A 6,000-nucleotide genomic window follows, 5' to 3' on the forward strand; every position below is an offset into this window, starting at 1 on the left:
AGTCAATGGGAGAACCAGAGCATTAAACCGGGCACCCCCTGCTCTGAAGAGGGGAGGGGGTCTGGTTCATAGGAAAAGGTCAGAAATTGATGGAAACACCACTGAAATGGTTTGGGAACAGCATGGGGAGGATGTCTGGATGCATCTTGGACTCCCAGGTCGCTGCTGGGAATGATGTTGTCCGAGTAGTACTCCACTTTTACAGACTGACGACAATACGCACAAAACCGAAGATAAAATCGATTTTAGAGGACAAAATTCTTAGGAAACATTCTTTCCTGTATATTTACTTGTATATATAGTGCAAGTTCTGCCAAAAATTACAAGGACGAGGCACTCCGATACAACCTGTATATCACATAAAGGAGGGCCTCATTCACATTGTGGCATAATTGTTCAGGTAGTGGTACTCCTACACTCAAAGCTTATGCACTAAGTGAAAGGGCTGCCAAAAATTATGAGGAACCAACACTACAATATACCCTTTGTTACACATAAAGGAGGGCATCATACACACCCTTGAAAAATTATGATTGATTGGCCTGCTGGTGACCCTCAAAAACATTAGGGGTGAGGGCCTGCTGCTGAGCTGACCATCTAAAACATTAGGGGCGAGGGCCTGCTGCTGAGCTGACCATCTAAAACATTAGGGGTGAGTGCCTGCTGCTGAGCTGACCATCTAAAACATTAGGGGCGAGGGCCTGCTGCTGAGCTGACCATCTAAAACATTAGGGGCGATGGCCTGCTGCTGAGCTGACCATCTAAAACATTAGGGGCGAGGGCCTGCTGCTGAGCTGACCATCTAAAACATTAGGGGCGAGGGCCTGCTGCTGAGCTGACCATCTAAAACATTAGGGGCGATGGCCTGCTGCTGAGCTGACCATCTAAAACATTAGGGGTGAGTGCCTGCTGCTGAGCTGACCATCTAAAACATTAGGGGTGAGGGCCTGCTGCTGAGCTGACCATCTAAAACATTAGGGGCGAGGGCCTGCTGCTGAGCTGACCATCTAAAACATTAGGGGCGAGGGCCTGCTGCTGAGCTGACCATCTAAAACATTAGGGGCGATGGCCTGCTGCTGAGCTGACCATCTAAAACATTAGGGGCGATGGCCTGCTGCTGAGCTGACCATCTAAAACATTAGGGGTGAGTGCCTGCTGCTGAGCTGACCATCTAAAACATTAGGGGTGAGGGTCTGCTGCTGAGCTGACCCTCTTAAACAGGGCTTGACAAATTTCCTTGGAATCTAGGAGCCAGCTAAAAAAGTTAGGACCGTTTTTTTTTTTTTTTTTACCCTTTTATAAAGCCTTATTTTCCATTACGCCCCATGACAGCACCTGTGAGAGATCCTCCTCCCTCCGGACAGGAAACAGGAACTTCCCAGATCTTTAAATTGGTCCCGTGCCTTCTACCTTCAGTTCTTTCCTGTTTCCTGTCCAGGGACAGGAGGATTTCTTTCCAGGTCTATTCCTTGGCTGCAGGACCTCTAGGGTTAAGACCGAAACCTAGTGGAGGTACCTGTCGGCGTAAGTCTCCACTAGGAGCCGCTGAGAAGCCCGGCGTCTGGTCCCTTCTTCGGAGCCATGGGGGGATACCTGGGCTGCCTCGTGTCCCTGCCTGCCGGCGAAGTTACGGCATGAGGGGGGAGGTGCGTCTTCCCCTCTCATTGAGGCTGGCTGTGTGGACGTGCGCGTCGCACCGGAAGTGACGCGTGCGTTCCATCGGCCGGAAGGGGAGGAGCCTAACATGGGGGCGCTGCGCGGCCCATTTGAAAAAGGGAACGCCGGCCAGCCGGCGTGGTGGTGAGTGGCAGCAGGAGCGATCGGGACGCAGGCGGCAGCTACAGCCCTCAATTGGCCCCCCTTTACGCAGCATTATGATGCAGGAAGTAGGGGATGCACAACAGCGCACCGACGGACAGGAGCAGCTTTTGGAACCAAGCATGGTACTCCTGGGGGTAAGAGGGGTTAACCCCCACCATCTCCCTTTGGGGAGTTTGTTTTTATGGTCAGGTTAAGCTGATGGGTTGTTTTATTAAATGCAGGCTAAAGAGCACCCAAAGAAAGCTTCCCACAAAAGAGCTAAGGAGTGCGGAATTTGCAAGAGGAAGCTGGATCCATCTTACTCCAAGACATGTTGTCAACCATGTCTGGATAAGTTAGTGGCCGAGGAGTCGCCATCTTTATTACAGAGTATCCAGAATTTAGTAAAAAATGAAGTCCGTTCGTCAGTAGAGGAGCTTAAAAAATCCCTGCCTAGCTCATCCAGGCATAGGAGGCCCCAGGTGGTAGCGGAGGATACGGTGGACTCTGGGTCTGAGGAAGGCGCTATTGCAGACTCGGATTCCTCTTCTGAGGATTTGACAGGGAAGCCGTTGTTTAGAGTAGAAGATACGGACCTGTTATTGAAGGCGGTTAGATCCACGATGGAGCTTGAGGAGGAAAAGGAGTCCAGGTCTAGACCAGAGCTAATGTTTGAGAGCCTAAAGCCTAAAAGGTCTAGGGTTTTCCCCATTCAGGACTGTATCAAGGATCTGATTAAACGTGAATGGGAGAAGCCCGATAAAAAATTCTTTATCCCTAGAGCGGTCAAGAGAAAGTACCCCTTCGATGATCAGGAAGTGTCAGCTTGGCAGGAGGTACCGAGGGTAGACGCTCCCGTAGCCAAGATAAATAAGAAGTCAGCTCTCCCATTTGAGGATCTAGGGTCCCTTAAAGATCCCATGGACAAAAGGGCTGATGCTTACCTAAGGAAGAACTGGGAAGCTTCCACTTCTGCCTTTAAGCCAAATATAGCGACTACCTCGGTGGCTAGGTCATTAAAGCTCTGGTTGGAGGAATTAGAGTCTCATATAGAGAATAAGACTCCTAGGGATCAGCTGCTGCAGGCGATACCAACTATGTCCAGTGCAGTGGACTTTATCTCTGATGCCTCCGCTGACGCATTGAGGCTTTCCGCTAGGGCGGCTGCACTCTCCAATTCGGCCAGAAGGTCGTTATGGTTGAAAGGGTGGAAGGGCGATGTAGCTTCAAAATCTAAACTTTGTGCCTTACCTTGCCAAGGGGGCTTTCTATTCGGATCAGCCTTAGATGACATTTTAGATAAGGCATCCGATAGGAAAAAAGGTTTTCCAGCACCGTCCTTTCCTAAACAGGGGAAGCCTTTTCGGAGTAATGAAAGAAGGAAGGCTTTTGGGGATCAAAAGAAAAGGAGGGAGTGGAGATCTGATAAATCAAAAAGTGTGCTGTTTAAATCCAGACCTCAAGCCTCAAGTTCCACTCAACAATGACGCCAGACCCCAAGTGGGCGGTCGTCTTTCTTTATTTTTTCCAGCCTGGCGAAATATTACCGCAAGCGCTTGGGTAAAGGATATTATAAAGGAAGGCTATCGCCTAGACTTCAAGAGACTACCGCCCAGGACTTTCAAAGTTACTTCATTGAACCAAAATTCTCCAAAACAGGTGGCGCTTTTGGAGGAAATAAACAGCCTCCGGGAAAAGGCAGTCCTTGTTCCAGTCCCAGAGGACGAACAAGGAGAGGGATTTTATTCAACCCTATTTCTGGTCCCCAAGCCCAACGGAACGTTCAGACTGATTATAAATTTGAAGGGTCTCAACCAGTATCTGTCCTATCAGAAATTCAGGATGGAGTCCATCTCCTCCACGGTCCTCCATCTGTTCCCCAACTGTGTGATGGCCTCAATAGACATAAAAGATGCCTACTACCACGTGCCCATCCATCCCTTGTCCCAAAGATACCTGAGGGTGGCAGTGAAGATAGGGGAGTCAATTGTTCATTTACAGTTCAGAGCTCTTCCTTTCGGGGTATCACAGGCGCCGAGGCTCTTCACGAAGCTGATGGCGGAGGTAATGGCAGAAGTAAGGAGGTCGGACATCATTATAGTCTCATACCTGGACGACCTTCTCTTGGTAGGGCAGTCCCCAGAGCAGCTGGAATCTCACATACAGAAGGTCCTGGGGATCCTGACGAGCCTGGGCTGGCTAATAAATTGCGACAAATCATCCCTGATTCCAACATCCAGATGTGTTTTCCTAGGCATCCTGTTAGACTCTCAGACTCAGAAATCTTATCTTCCAGCAGTCAAGAAGGAGGGGATTCAGCAAAAGATCAGGTCCTTCAGCAAGATCAAAGAAGTCCCCCTAAGAAAAGCGATGTCTATTCTGGGTCTGATGACGGCCTGTATTCCAGCAGTGAGGTGGGCCCAATTCAGGTCCAGAATACTGCAATGGCTCATTCTGTCCAAATGGGATGGGAGGTCGCTATCCCTAGATCACAAGATTGTGGTCCCGGGGTCAGTAACCCGATCCCTAGCTTGGTGGCTAAAGGCTTCGAACCTCGATCAGGGGGTAGAGTGGGTGAGACACGACCCATTAATAATAACTACCGATGCAAGCCCTTGGGGATGGGGGGCCCATTCAGTTTTGGGGTTTTTCCAAGGTCCTTGGTCAAAAGACCAGGGTGCTCAGTCCCAAAATGCCAGGGAGTTAAGAGCGGTCCTGTGCGCACTAGAGAAGAGTCTCCCCTTTTTGTCTCAAAAACATGTCAGGATCCTATCAGACAACGCCTCGGTGGTGGCTTATATAAACAAACAAGGGGGGACAAGATCCTATCAACTAATGGAGCTGGCATCCAGGATTTTCTCGTTAATGCAGGGGAAAGCTCTGTCTCTCTCGGCCGTTCATCTGAAAGGCTCAGAGAATCTCCAGGCGGACTTTCTCAGCAGACACAGATTCAGTCAGGCAAATTGGTGTCTGAATCAAGAAGTGTTTCACCAGATACAGGCCCTATGGGGATCTCCTACGATAGATCTATTCGCCTCGGGGGAAAACAAAAAGTGCAAAAAGTTCTTTTCTCTCAGCAGGGAGGATCAGTCGATAGGCACAGATGCGCTCTCACAGACGTGGGGGAAGGGACTAGTCTATGCGTTTCCCCCCATCAGCCTATTGCCCAGAGTGATCCAGAAGATCAGGGGAGAGCAGGCGACTGTGATTCTAATAGCACCTTTTTGGCCCAGAAGAGTCTGGTTTGCTTGGTTGAGGAGACTATCGATAGCAGATCCCTGGGTGCTTCCAGAAAGACAGGACCTATTATATCAGGGCCCTCTACATCATCCGGAAGTCAAGAATCTCCATCTGACAGCTTGGATTTTGAGAGGTCTTTCTTCAGGTCTAGGGGCCTATCAGAGCAGGTCATCGGGACTCTCCTAGCTAGTAGGAAAAAAGTCACCTCCGATATCTACCTGAGGGTATGGAAAACCTTCCTTCGGTTTGCAGGTCCAGGCTTAGACTTGAACTCGCCCAACATCCCGTTAATTTTGAACTTTTTGCAGGAAGGCCTGAACAAAAGACTTAAACCCAGCACTCTCAAGGTGCAGGTCTCGGCACTGAGTGTCCTGTTTGACTTTCGTTTGGCCTCTCATCCTTGGGTCAAAAGGTTCATTAGGGGGTCTTCTAGACTTTGTCCTGTAGTTAGATCTAAGTCAGCCCCATGGGACCTTAACCTGGTTCTTTCTGCTCTAACCAAAGCTCCGTTCGAGCCTCTGGGGGACATCTCCTTAAAGATGCTGTCCTATAAGACTGTATTTTTAGTGGCCATTACATCTGCCAGGCGTGTTGGAGAGCTGTCCTCTTTGTCCTCTTCCCCTCCATATACCCAGATTCTGGAGGATAGGATTGTTCTCAGACCAGACCCTGCGTTCCTGCCCAAAGTAGTGTCGGAGTTTCATAGGTCTCAGGAGATAGTTCTCCCTTCCTTTTGTCAGGACCCAAAGAATGAAGGAGAGAAATCCTTTCATACTTTAGATGTTAGGAGGAGTGTCTGTGAGTATTTAGAATCTACAAAGGACTTTAGAAAGACCCCGCAGCTCTTTGTTCAATTTCAGGGTCAGAACAGGGGCTCCAAGGTTACAAGCCGTACCTTAGCCAGATGGATCAAAAGAGCGATAGGTTTGGCTTATTCACTATCAGATTGTCAGGTCCCTT

This window comes from Bufo gargarizans, chromosome 1, assembly GCF_014858855.1.
Source record: "Bufo gargarizans isolate SCDJY-AF-19 chromosome 1, ASM1485885v1, whole genome shotgun sequence".
Lineage (NCBI taxonomy): Eukaryota > Metazoa > Chordata > Amphibia > Anura > Bufonidae > Bufo > Bufo gargarizans.